The sequence below is a fragment of the Orcinus orca genome, chromosome 1 (genome assembly GCF_937001465.1).
Source record: "Orcinus orca chromosome 1, mOrcOrc1.1, whole genome shotgun sequence".
Classification (NCBI taxonomy): domain Eukaryota; kingdom Metazoa; phylum Chordata; class Mammalia; order Artiodactyla; family Delphinidae; genus Orcinus; species Orcinus orca.
The window spans coordinates 115,596,833-115,611,750 of record NC_064559.1 but is presented as its reverse complement, the minus strand read 5'-3'; positions in this window follow the sequence as shown (position 1 = coordinate 115,611,750).

Sequence of the window (14,918 nt, the reverse complement as noted above, 5' to 3'; positions counted from 1 at the left end):
CCTGTTTCATAAGGGAAGTTGGCAGGCGGGACTGGAACCAAAAGAGGCCACACCTTGTGGCAGATGGTGAAGCCCACAGCTGCTGAGTATGGAGGGTTTCTTTCCCCTGACCATCTGGGTTCTCACCTTTGACTCATCCCTTTTGCTTCTGACCCACAGTGGCTCCAGTCCGGCTTTTAGTCTGCACGTGGTATGTCTGGACAGTGAGTATCAGGCAATGGGGTGAATCTTCGAGGTGATGAATCACAGAAAAACCCCCCAAATGTTGAGACAGAGGCACCAGGAAGGAGGATGGGGTTTGTTTCACAACTCAGCGAGATGGATTCTTGGTGCCAAAGGCTGTCTTTTCTGAAGGGAATGTTAGCCAAGTGTGGGTCTGACAGCCATGGGTGTTTAGAGAGCTAACCCTGGAGCAGTCCCTGGAAGGACTGGGGTGATCGTTCAGGACCAAGGTGGGGAAGGGCTGGTGGCTGGGGGTGTCACTCCCCACAACAGTGACAATCAACACTGAGGAGAGGGACCAGAATCTCTTCACTAACCTGAGGCAAATCCTCAGCTTCCGAGGAAGCCAAGTGACTTTGGGTTCCATTCTTGGACAAGTCTTGGTGGGGCAGAGAGCCGGCCTTGCTCTGCATGGCAGAGACCAGACAGAGAGGGCAAGGCTCAGCTCCAAGCAGTGGATTTTGGGAGTTACGAGAGAGGGCAGGAGTGTGTCTGGGGCCAGCACGGCAAAGGTCCTGCCAACCAAGAAGGGCTGCTTGAAAGGGTTGGGGTATCTAGTCCAGAGAAGAGGAAGGGAGAAGAGTGGTTTGGAACCCCTGTTGCTCCCAATGGCAGAACTGAGGCCATAGATGGAATAACAGGAAGAAAAATTCCAATTCACCAGAGCCAGACCTATCTGATCATTTGAAGACAGCAAATGTCAGTGGCTAAGACCCTGGGCTCTAGAGTAGTGTTACCATGAGCACCCTCAGGAACTGCTCTCACACGTGGTTATGAGACCCACTCAGTGTTGGCCTGCATCGTGAGTTTTGAAAAACTGTATCAACAACCAAAACAAATTGGGAGAGTATGCTTACAAATCTATAGTTATAACCTCTTTTGAAAAATCTGAAGGTCTGATCACCTAGGTTCATATTCTCTCATGGGACAAGAAATGGAACCTAGGTGGCCGCTGCCTCCTCTGAATAAGGTAATTACACCCTAGATCGTCATAGGTGCCACCTCCCTCCACCTTTCTTAGACCTACATGGTTTCACTGATCCCCAGGTAGGGATGGTAGTTCACAACCTTGTTCTAGTTAAGAGCTCAAAGTCTGCATCTTTGTTTGGCCACTTTTAAGCTATTGTGATTTTAGACAAGGGGGTCAACTTCCATAAGCCACAGCTTCTTTACCTGAAACTGGGAATCATAACAGTACTTACCTGGGAGAGTGTGAGAACTCCTGGAAAGCAGCTGGCCCAGAGCATGGCACACGATGAGAGCTCACCAACTCTTAGCTACTGGGGAACTGTCCAGCAGTGGAGGGGGAAGTCTCACAAAACTTTGGGAGCTCCATCACCAACAGTGGGCCTGCAGAAGCCAGGGACTGCTGAGGATGGAGAACCCCCAGGAATCTCTGAAATGAATGGGCTATGCATCAGTTCTCCTTGCACCTTTCCCAATGACCAAGTCAAAGGTGTTGGTTTAGGGCTACCCTTGATGCTTATTGAAATCACTTAGAGTAACTTGCACCCACTTGGGAGGCTGCTGTGTGCTCAGTGAGGTGAGGGCTCCAGCCCCAGCTGACTGGGAGGTGGGAGTGGCCCCCTGCCACTTCCTTTTCTGCTTCTGGGTTACTCTGTGCACCCTGGCAGCACTTCCTGCCTTGGTAGCCAGCATGGGCTCCTCAGTCAGCTCTGCAGGCAGCCGAACCCAACCCCATTCCTTGGCTCCATGATAGAGCATTAGTACATTAGGACCCGCCTGGGCCCTGGCTCTCCCCCTGGATGGGGCCTTGGTGGCGTGGGTGTCCTTCAGGAGGTCTGGACCCAGTCTGATGAGAGTCACTTTGGGAGCTGGCTCCCCCAGGCTCTGAGAGGTCCCCTGCTGGCGCATCACGGAGTGTCTGAGGGACTCAGTTCTGTATCCTAAGCCTCCAGGTACTTCCTGGCTCTGGGAGCCGAGTCTGCTCTATGGACTTGGAATGCTGAGCCAGGAGCGGACACCTCCTTCTCAGGGAGGTATCAGAGGGGAGGAAACTGGATCTAGAGGCTGTGAGCATAGCAGTATAAGGGAAGAAGGTCCCTGGGCAGAAGCGTGGGAGAGAGCGAGGAATCATCTGAAGGCCACGGGAGGGCAGCCTGTTGGGATCAGAGGACAGTGGCTAAGATGACACGGGTGCCAAGAACTAGCAGGGCAAGTGGAGTGAATTGAATGAGCTGGGGAATTCATGCTCTGAAGCTGCTTCCCTCACTGTGTCTCCATACCTCCATCCTCCATTCCCTCTCCTCTTCGGCATTCACTGTGGTCCTGACACCTAAACATTGTTACAACCAGAGAGCAACTCTCAGTAACCGGCCCACTTGCCTCAGCCCTAGGTGGTGCTTCCCGTGCTTGTATCTCCCTTCTGGTTGGCCTGGGGAGAGCAGAGCAGTAGGAGGCTGGTGCCGATGCTGGTCCAGAGCCCAGCCTCCTGCAGAATCATTAGACCAAGCCCCGACTTGGCGGGCTGACTTATCCCGATGTCAGGGCTCAGGCTCTTTGCTTCCTGTACTTGAGCTAATTGGTCTCCTTGGAGAAGCTTTTCAGCCTCTGCCCTCTGGGCACCTGTCCCCGGGGAGTGGCCCCTCCTTGGCCTTTGCATTGGGCCTCTTTGGCTGCTGAATATCCTCCCAAGCCATGTCTGATGGCCTCTGGCTTGCGTTTGGGAAGCTGGCAGGTCATTCAGACAGTAAGTCTGAATCAGATATTAGGTCTAAGAGAGTTTCACATACTTCATAGCATGACCTTGTTGGGATGTTTACTTGCTGTTCTCCTGGTTCTCCCAAATTAGTAATTGATTAACTCTTGTTTTGACATTCAGAGCTGATTTGCTTACATGCTATTGAACTGCACCTGCTCTGCGAGTGGGTGTGTGTCAGGAGGCTGGGAGAAGTCGGGGCAAACAACAGAAGCTTTCAAGGAGATGCATGGCTCGGGAACTGGTTTTGTACATCAAAATACAATTCAGCCCTAAAATTGTGGGTCATCTTCTGTATGAAACGTCTGAGATTAGACTCCAGTGGCAGAATAAAATCATGGAAGGTACTGCCTTCTCTCTGGAGACTTGTGTTGGGGGAACAAGAGCAGATACACAAACACCAGCTAGATTGCATAATGCACCCCCACCCCCATTTCCACTGTTCCTACACTCACAATCACAGTCAAATACACATCTGCCCGTGTCGCATCATACATGTGTAGATCAGCCCAGGCTGTGGGTTTTGAGATTTTGGCCATCAAAAGCTACAAGTAAAATCTCCCCTTTTTGAATCTGCATGTCATTACAGCACCGTGGTCAGAGGATGGGCTCTGAAGCTGGAGGGTCTGGGTGAGAATCCAGCTGCCTCCATTCTAGCTAACTGAGCTTAGACATGCCACTGAACATCTCTGTGCTTCAGTTTCCTCATCTGTAAAACAGGGTTTACAGTGCCAACTTTGCAGGGCTGCTGAGCGGTTTAAAGAAGCTAAAACAGGTACGTGGCAGTGCTCAGTAGCTATGACCATCATTCCTAAGATCTCACTGCTTGCAGAGGCTAATGGTTAACACAGAGGCCTGTTTTTAAGATAGGAACGTGGGGCAAATAAGAGAATATTTGCCTGGTTTTAGGAGAAGCCTGGGCCCTGGAAACTTGGTGCTTCCCACACAGCTGCTGGGTCCCACCTCAAATTCATTTAGTAAACATATAATGAAGATCTGCCCTTTAGAAGTTAGGTAAGGATTATTGGAAAACAGATACTTGAGGCATGGAGCCTATAAGCTACTTCAGGAGGTGAGACAAACAGATCAAAACAAAGAGTACAACAAAAACTTAGGAAGCCTCATTAAGTGGTGGGTAAGGAGGTCAGGAAAGACTTCATGTGTGTTGGAAGAGGAGTTCAGGTATCAGGAACAGCACGAGGCAGAACAGGGAGGCAGGAAGGCTCGGCATGTGTTTGAGAACAGGGCAGTGGCTAGTTTGGTGGGAGCACACTTTGGTAAGCAGCGTTGGTTTGGGCTACCAATGGAGAGATGAAATGCAAAGACAGGGTGAGCACTGGCTCTTCATCAACAGGCAGTGCAAGACCACTGAAGGGTTTTGAACAGGGTGCTAATAAGAAATATGTAGTGAGAATCTTTTACTATTTGAAAACTAATAGAATACAATGAGTGAAGAAGATGGAGGTAGCTAAGATTACAACACATTTTTCTACCTGGGTGACTGAAGGTGGTATTTACTAGGAATAGGGAAGACAGAAGGGGCTGGTTCAGTGAGAAACAGTGAATGCTTTGCTTGGACTGTTGGCATCAGAAGTGCCAATGAGTCATCCCTGCGATCATACCTGGATTGCAGAGTTAGTCCCAAAGAGAGTGAAACCATGGAATGAATTTGATGGCCCAGGAGGGGATTGGAGGAGAAGAAAAGAGGACTGAGGGCTGAACCTTGGAGACAGAACGTTGAGGGGAAAGGCAGAGGAAGAGGACCCATGAGGAAGGTGAAAGAGGAAGAATTAGTATCAAGGGAAGCAAGGCAGTACAGTGTTGTGGAAGCCAAAAGATGGAGACGTCAGGAGAGTAAGACCCGAGAAAAAGCTACTTGGAGGCTGTGGTGACCCCGGAGAGCCATCTGCGTAGGGTTCTGGGATAGTGCCCTATTGGAAAGGGTCTAAATAGTTGTTGGTTATTGAAAAAAAAAAGAGGTACTGAAGAATAAGGGGAAGTAAGGAGAGTGAGACAGTATGGTAGTATGGAGAAGAGGCGGGTCAAAGGATTAGGGGGAAACTAGAGAGGCTTTGTAGAACTAAAGGAAGAGATCAGCTACTTGGCTCATTCAGTCCTGCCTACCTTCCCAATGTGTGAAATTAAGATCGGAGAAGAGAACCAGAGCAAGAGGCCAGGTGGTTGCCGGATACCAGAATATTAAGAAATTCATGTTGGTGGCAGAAATGGGGAGTGTGAGAGGGCATATGTTACCCATCACAGAGAAAACAAAGAAGATTATCTACAAAACAGAATAGGCTGATTATGAACTGAATGTTGAATCCGTTAAAATATTTTAATATGAAACATTTATTCTTGAGGCAGGCAAGAATTCTACCACTGAAACACCCAGGCACCGACACACTTATTTTTGAGGAAAACAACTTAGACAGCATCAGATATATTTTCAATATTGGGTAGGTAAAGGGGAAGCAGTTCATGTTTCCCTCACCCCGCCATTTACCAGCACTGTGAGTTTCTGTGAGTTACCCACCCCTCTTTGCCTCAGGGTCTCATCTCTATAATAGGGACAGTAACACTTCCCAAGGTGGTTGCATAAGTAAGGACTGAAGGAGATATTCAGGAATCTGAATGCATGAGAGTTATTATCCCAGTGCCTAGCACATGGTAAGTAGGTGCTCAGTAAATATTAGTTATCATTACTGTAAGCTTTTCTTGGCTGTCTGTTAGTCAATGCAGTCTTGGAGGGAGCAGCTTGGCAATTGCAGCCCTGGGATTTAGCTGGACAGATGCTCAAACACTTGTCCTGATTTGATAAATCCAGCTGATGTAGAAGTGAAAGACTGTGTGTGACTAAACAAAGATAAAAGGGAATAGAAAAGAGAGGTTTGGGAAATAACAGAAGTACATTGTGTGAGTTTCTGCGTGTGTGTGTGTGAGTGTGTGTGTGTGTAGGGAGAGAAGATGATAAGACTAGGGAGAATTTTAGGCAACATTTTATGACTGGTAGAAATGGATCATTTCAACCATTTCACGGTTGACTTAAGTACAGGAAACCCACAGATTGTGGCTTCATAACTTGCATCTGTGAATACTGGTGCCCTTCATCCACTCCCCCAGCCAAACCTGCAAGGATATAGTCCAAAGCCACAGATTCCTCTCATTTTCACTTTGTAGCCATGTCTTCCTAATTAATGAGTATCTATCCTCTCCCCACCCCAGCTGCAACCTCCACCTCAGGAACTGTGAGAAATACTGAGAGTATCAAACGCAAGATTTGGTGCATGGTTCAAATTCATGGTCTACCTTCTCTGAGTCTCAGTTTTCTCCTCTCGACAATGACCTGATATGTACCATTTTGAACGTCTGTGGACTTACTAAACTTACTTCCCCAAGTGTTCAGCTCTTCAGGAAGAGCATTCTGGGACATGATGATCAAGTGTGCCTTTATCTCACCCAGAACTTTCCCTCTCATTAATCATGTTTTTCCAGTCTAAGGAGGCCCCTACTCTGCTCGGTGAGGCAGCTTTTCTCTGGCAATGCTCCTCCCTTCAGACACGATGTCAGCTTTCTTGAGCCCTGCCCAAGGCGTATGCGGCTTGTGCCTGGGATCTGACCTGTGGGGAGGCCCAGGAGTGGATGCTGTACTCCAGATGTATGTGTCACGGCTCACTGCTCTTCAAGGTGATCAGTGGATTATCTGGGGCCAATTTTCAATCCCTGCCTGCTTCCTCCCTAACCGCTCCCTGCTTGCTATTTCTTGCAGAGTGCATGGGGGAAAATGCAGTCACACTTAAAAATGATCTCAAACAGGGCTTCCCTGGTGGTGCAGTGGTTGAGAGTCTGCCTGCCGATGCAGGGGACATGGGTTCGTGCCCGGTCCGGGAAGATCCCACATGCCGCAGAGCGGCTGGGCCCGTGAGCCATGGCTGCTGAGCCTGCGCGTCCGGAGCCTGTGCTCCGCAACGGGAGAGGCCACAACAGTGAGAGGCCCGCGTACCGCAAAAAAAAAAAAAAAAAAAAAAAAATTATATCAAACATCTACTAGTAGCCTCCACTACAATATATGTCATGCATTACAAAGTCCTAAAATGATTTTTGGACGATCTTTTATCTCCAGCGTTACTCCCCTCCGTTAGCAGAAATGATGTAGACCTGCTTGTGTGTTATCTACATGTACATGTCTCTCTCTCTACACACACACACACACACACACGAATCTCAAAAAACTGAAGTATTAATTAATGGGAATAGTGCATTGTTCAAGCTGTCATAATGTGTGATGAAGACTGGCAATGCTGTAAAGCATCAGCATTAGTTCCATTCTCCAGGAGGGTTGGAAAATTCTTGCATGTAGGGGAGCTTAATTACTTTATTTCAGTCTGAGTTGCACACCAGGTTTTATGGGCTGCTGCAGGGCTGAGCAGTCCCAGGTTGCTGAGACTGCTCCCAGGCATCAAATGAGATCATGTGTAAGTACTTGGTATCCTGTAAAGTGCTGAAGAAAGGTTATCCTTTCCCCCTAGTTTCCCTTAGAAATATATTTTGAATTTGTTATATGTGAATTCATCTAATGTATTATGAGTGGGTAGAGTTCTGGAGGGTCCTGATCTTTCTTGATCTGCCTGGAGTCAATCGACAATCCTGAAGTGAGGGGTGGGCATGAAGAATAGTGATCCCAGAACCAATATATTAAAATATGCCCAGAGATCATGGAGGATAGTTCCTAGGAGGATGCCAGGAGAACTCCTGCTTCCTTGTGAGAGACAGTTGTTTATCCATAAATCATTTGTCGAGAGCCGCATTGTTTGGTGGCCTCTGTAGCCGAGCCATGCTGTGAAGCTGATGATAAAGATTTGCCTCCGCCAGGCTCCTTGCTCTTTGAGGAAGGGCATCCCCTTGTGAGGCCCGCCTCTGCCTCCCAGCTCATCACTCAGTTTAAAACTTGTTCCTCTGAGCTGTCTCATTCCATTTGCGATCACGTGTCATCCAGACTTCCTCTATTTCCTTTTCTTTATTTACTATTCCTTGGTCTTCCCCACTCTTTGAAAACTGAGGGATGGTTGAGTTGTCATGGCAACCTCCTACCCCATCACATTTCTGTTTCTCAACAATTTTTCTACATTTTAATAAAATCACTATAGTGTGCAAAGCTTCATTCCCCTCCACCACAGCTCTGCAAGGGAGGTTTCCTATCCGACCAGAATACTAATGACTAAATCATGGCTTTCTAGTGCGGCAGCAAGGAGGCCCTCTAGAGTGAGTACTTTGGTAGCGGTTTGTGTTCAGGATCAGGGTTTGACCTGTATACATGATCACAGTTGACAGGGCTTCAAACCCATCCTTGTAAAATACACCACACTGGATACATATAAAGTATACATGTTGGATATGGCTGGAGGGGAGGAGGTGTGAAGTGAGGTGTTCTTACCTTTGTTACATTGGCAGAGGGAACTGAACTCCTGGGCTCTACCAGTACCAAGTTGAGATGTCATAGGAAGAGCTGGGATTTGCAATATTGAAAGTGGCTGGGGGGTAGCATGAACTCATCGGGGGTAACGCAGGGGCTTCATCATTTCCTAGTCTATGAGACCCCCGTGTTCTCCACTACACACTATGTACCCCGTAGAGCTGTTGTGAGAGGCAGAGATACCATACCCCTGGCGTTCGGTGGTAATTACAGCCTTGTGACTGGGTGTCTGGGCTCTGAAACAGGCCTCAGATCCCAGCTCTGACATGGCCTAATTTTGTGACCTGAGACAAGTTATTCAACCTCTTCATGCATCAGTGTCCTCATCTCTAAAACGGGGATGGTAATGATAGAACATATCTTTTAGGGTGGTTCTGAGGATTCAATAAGTTAATATAGGTAAAGACTTAGAACCATGCTTGATAAAACCATCGTCATTGGTTATTGGCATTTGATAAATGAGAGCTACTACTTTACCAGTTTATCAACATCCATGAAGACTAGTCCAAACCTGGGCTTTACCAAGGGTTTACAGCTGTTGAGGGGTAGGCGTGGGGGAGAGGTTTGGTAGAGGTCATTTTGTAATGAAATGAAAGGTTTCGACTACGTTGAGAAGTAGAATCTGATTCTAAATAGAAAACTGTAGTAGCTTTCCAATGCTTAGGGTTCAATAATGATAATATTCGTTCTTTGCCATGTTGTTTTTGGACTTAAAAAAAAACAAATTTATATAGGAGCAAGATGGCTTATTTTAGCTTAAGTCTGATTTGAACTGAAGATTCTGTTTATCTGTTCTGATGGTTCACAGAACGTCTCTGAGTGAGGTTATGTAGTAGCACTCTGAGAATAGTGCTTCTGGAACTTTCATGTGTATATGAGTTACTTTAGGATTTTATTAAAATTCAGATTCTAATTTAGTAGGTTTGGGGTACAGTCTGAGATTCTGCATTTCTAACAAGCTCTTAGGTGATGCGGATGCTGCTGGTCTATGGGGACCAGTATGTAGCAAAATGGTGAGGTTTTTGAGGCCAGCTCTTCCAAAAGACATCTTGAAACAAAGGTGTGGGTTTAGAGGAAAGGGTTCTTCCATTTCCTATTCAGATACAAAGTTGGAATTACCCAATAATAATAGAACTGGGCCCTCATGAGGGAATGAGATTGAGAGTAACCAATGGAAGCTTGAAGCCTCTTTTCTTCTGAGGTCTTTTGACAAAGGAATTCAGGTAAAGCTATATACAATGTTTGGCTTTTTGTCCAACTGCATATTGTAAGGGTTCTTCTCTTGCTTTACAAGTGTGTGATTACTAGCTTTGTTTCCTTCTTGAAGTGTTTTCAGAACTCAATAAAACTCATAATTTTGATGATTTTTTTTTAGTGCTTGATTTATTCAGAGTACTCTGAAGAGATGATTGTTGGACCAAAACCCAAGTGAAATTGAGCCAAATAAAGATGTAATTTTTAAAACATTAACTTGAAATTTCAACTCCTGCTTAAAAGCATCGCTTTCTGGCGATATCTTATTTCAGTCTAAGCTTTTATTTATTTATTTTAAAAAAACACCTCAACACAAAACTCTTGACATGTTTTTAACAACTAACAATAATGGTGACATATAACAGCTGCAAGCTCACTTCTGAATTACCAGTGGAGGAATTAAAGGTCTGTGTTATAAGATGAGGGGTTTAGCAACTTTATAAGATGAATCAGCCAGTGACTCACAATTACAAGTTGTGTGATTTAAAAATCCAAGTAATTGTGAGCTTCTTTTTGGAGAATGGGCAATCTTCAAAGGAATATATGATGTTAGAGAAAGAAACAGGAAATATACTTCTTTAAATTCTAGACTGACCGTGATTCAAAAGAGCATGGTAGGACATCTATGTATGCTCATTTCATTAGAAAGGTCATCACAATTGGATTTAGACTTCTAGCCATGTAATATTCCCCTTTATGCAAGGCAGTATTGTATCCCAGCACAGAAAAATGGTCATTTCTCCTAGGTTATTAGACAAGGTCTGCGTCATTTCTCAAAAAGGCCCACAGATCAAGATATACTGATGCCAGTTAAGGGGAATTTGGCCTTTTAGTGGCACCTTTAACCATTGCAGTTGCCTATTCAATCAACTAGTAACAACTCAAATGGGAGATGGGAAAATATGGCAGAGATGGACAAGAATATATATTTCAAAATGCAAAGTTTTAAGCAGCATTAGATGTTAAAATCTTTTCAAATGAAAACCACACATTAGGATTCCAGATTAAAGTCTCCTCAACTGGCAGATAACTGGTGGGAAAAAATGAAATGAGACTTATCTGAGAATGGCTATTGTGACCCATTCTTAAAGCAGAGAGCTTTGTTTCTTCTAAGCTAGTGGGGGCTTTCTACGGTAGCAGCCTTATAGTTTGTAATTGAATAAATCACCAAGTGACATTAATTATATCTTCCTCTTTGGCTCCCTAAATTCCTCTTTAATAGACCTGAAGCAGTTGCAATGAATAATATGGACTGAGAGCCATTTGCAACTTTTAGACTCAGTATTTTACCTTCTAATAAATCTATATTCTTTTTCTGTTATTGCAGGTAGCAAAATCCATAGTTTTAATTTTGTTAAGGAGTTTTCTTAGAATTATCAGTAACCAAAATCTTACTCTAAGTTAGTTAATGGTTCTTGGTGGTTATAATGATCTAAAGTTTGGTGCCTCCTAAAGGCTAATTTCTGGTAGATTCCACAAGAATAAGAGAATGTGTGTATAGTTTTGAACTGGGAGTCATTTTGACTGAGGATTTATAGAGATATCAACAGGAAAATTCTGTACAATTTAAACACAAGAGCTTTTGTCCAAGTGGAATACTTCAAAGGACTGGGGATTGAAGGAGTCCTTTGATGAAATCTAGAAAGTACTGGAAATGTTTAAATACTGAGGTTAAAATTACACTAGATAAAATCTGATTTCCTGTTTCTAAGTCTAAAAGATTACAATAAGGTCACTGGAGGTTCCTGGAATAATACACAGATCTTCTAAAACAGCAACTGGATGAGGTAAGTGTGGTTGACTTGAAAGTACAGATTAATTTCTTCCACACTACTCATGTGTTTCAAAATTAAGAGGGAAAATTTCCAAGAGTGAGACATATTTGGGTTTTTATTGAATCCAAAATATTTTTAAGTACTGCAATAGTTTGAAAATTTTTTTGAAGGTTTTCCACTGCTAAGACAGCTATCTAGTTTCCCTGGAGTAAATTTATGTATGAATCTAGTGTTGAGATCCTCTAAACGGTGGTACATAAATGCATAGCAGCTTTTACAACTTGTGAAAGATAAGTAGGCTGGCATTGGCTGCAAGAGGCTGAACACCCTTTCCTCTCTCCATTTGCCTTACTCAGTCCTTTCTACTTTCTCATCAAACCTAAACTCCTGTCTTATTTCCTGAAGGTCCTTGGACAGAGCTAATTGCTCTTTCCCACTTCTCATAGTACTCCAAGTCTACGTGGTATAGAACTTAACACCATGCCATAATCATAGATTTTCTCATTTTCCACTACTTCTGTAAGGTCTTTGAGTGCAGAAGTTACGTCTTCTCGGTGTCCCATTTATTCAACAAATGTTTATTGAGCTTCCACTATAAACCGGGGACTGTAATTACAACGATGGCTAGGGCAGCTTTCAAGTTGCTCACAGTTTTGCAAAGGAGACAAAAGACTACACAGTTATATCTGAGTATACATCAGAGGGATATTTAACTTAGGTCTTCCTGGAGGAGATGTCATCTAGAGAAAGTCTTGAAAGATAATTAGCCATCACCCAGCTGAGGAGAAGAGTGTGGTTGGGTGGAGTGGGGCAGAAGAAGATGTAAGCAGAGGAAGCAGTAAATGTGAGGGTACATAGAAAAGAGAGCATATTACATACAAGGAATTCATAACAATTCAGGGTGACTGGAGCAGAGCCTATCTGTTGGAGAGTGACAAGGGAGGAGGTTAGAAAAGCAACAGGAGCTAGATTATGAAAGGCCTTGGATGTCATACTAAAAAGTTTAGGCTTTATTCTTAAAGAATAACGGAGTCATTGAAGTATTTTAGCCAGGAGAGTCACTAGCATATTTGCTGTTTACACAGATCATTTTTGCTGTAGTATGAAAATCTACGAGGCTACTGCAGCAAAATAGGCAAGAAATGACAAGACACAGAAACAATTCAGAGGCGGAGGTGGGGGAGGAAGTTGCATCAAGAATTTATTGGCCATGAGGAGTGAATGAGAAGGAGAAGTCTGAGATTAGATTTCCAGATTTCTAAACGGTAGCATTAAGAAGTGGTTCCTTTCCCCAAGATAAGGATATGGTTAGGGTTGGATGTGGTGCCGAGTGCAGGAGATGAGTCATTCTGGGTTGGACGTGTTGAGTTTGAAGTACCTTGGATAGTCTAGAGATCACCTAATTAGATATTTCTAGCAAGGACATTGGTATACAAAAGATAAATTGTGCATGTGGTCAGGAAATCCCGTAAAGCTGGCTAACAAAATCCTGGCATATGGGAAGGTTATAGAAGAATCTCATAGAACCCAACAGCAGGGGGTAGAGTTGGACCTCCCACATACTGGAAATTTGTCTGTAGTTACTTTCCATTTTTCACTGAGGCAGTATGATTGTTCTGCTTAATTTCTGTTTCATTCTCTAAGCTTCTCTAGCAGGTTTAGTTACTGCTTCACCAGAACATGGATTGCATGGATTTAAGGTTGTCAAGAGGCTGACCTTGGCTCAACTCCATATGACTTATATCTCTGCCTACTTGTTTCTACCTCTAAGTCTCCAAGTCTCGGTCACAAATTCCAGGGAGAGAGAATCTGATTGGCTCAGTTCGGGTTAGGTTACCACTTGTGGATGGAGAATGGGCTTATGTGAGTTCTAGGGCTCTCCCTTCTAGGCTGTGGGTTGGGGAGTTCTCTAAGAATGGAATGTGAGCAGAGAGGAAATGATGGGCAGAGAAAACAGGCATCTGGAGTACAGTAAGAAGAGTATTCAGGATATAGATCTGAGCTGGAGATAAGATGTGGGGAAGTAGTTAAAAATAAGGTATTGGTTGATATTACCTGGGGAGAGTGTAGACTCTAAGAAAAGGTCAAGGCTGAAATAAGAACCTTGCGGAACAGCGGTGTTTAAGAAGCAACAAGGGGAAGACAAATCAGTGAAAGAGACAAAGACAAGATGGAAAGAAGGTTAGTGTTGCAAAAACCAAGAAAGAGGGAGAGACCAACAGGGTCAAACCCTACAGAGACTGGGTAAGATGAGAACTGAAGGATGACAAGGAAACTAGTAGTGAGGAAGTATTCAGTGAGAGGTGGAGACAGAAGCTAGATTACAGTGGGGGGACATGATAGTAGAAGAGCAAATAAATGAGAGGTAAAGGAGTAGAGACAACTCTTTTTTAAAAGTTTGGCTTTGAATGGAAGGGGGAAAATAGAACTGAAGATGAATTTATGGTCCAGGAAACATTTATATACTAATCAAAGATTCTGGGGTGGGAGATATCGAGTATACATCAAAGACAGTCAGTATTTGATGAAGGCAAGTTCAGGAGGGGGTTGAACAAGATGGACCAGAGCTCCAGAGATTGGGACAACTTTTCCACTGAAGTGAGAGGGAGATATGGCATATAAGGGGTATTCAATAACTATTTTTGAATAATAAATGAATAGACTCATGGAGTGATAGTTAAGCCAGTTTGCAGAACTTAGGTTTCCATTTCTCTGGGGTCTCACTTTAAGGCAAGGGGATTGGGTGGTGAGGGCAGGCTGAGGCAGGACTAGGCTTGCCAGCATAAATGCAGAGTAAGACAAGCACAGTGGAAAAGCCTTTCTTCTGCTGTTCTTCTAGATATCCCTATGACAACCCCCTCAGTTACCTCACTTCTTAGGGAAGCCAGAACTTAGGAGAGCAGGGGTGGTGAGGAGTGGGGAATGTGGCTGTGAAAAACAACCTTGGCTCAGGAGTCAGGAAACTTGGATTCTAGTCACTTTCTGAAATTTACTAACCCCATGGTCTTAGACAAATTGTGTAACTATGTATCCAGTTTCTGTATTTGTAACAAGTATGTGATGTGACCTTCTCTGCCTATTTTACAGATCACAGATTTTACAAAATGCTTTTAAATATACATATATATGTATGTGTTGTAAATATTGTAAAGCACAGTCCAGCTGTAAGGCCCCATTAATTTATACTCCAGATATTCTGAGAATGTGGCTTGCCTGCGCAGTGTCCCCTGTGGAGCTAATTCTAACTATACGCATGCATGGCATGGCCCTGGAGGGCTGTGTGCCAGGTTCCTTCTTGGCTACTACACGTGTTGAGAGCTTGGCCTGACTGATAGTGTAGAGCATTCCTACTGGCACAGAAAGTGCCTGGAGGGAGAAGCATATTAAAATCACAAGCTCATTATTTTCTCAAGACTAGGATATATAAAGTTCAAACAGCTTTATAAACTGCCTCCAGAAATTATAAGGCAAAAATTTA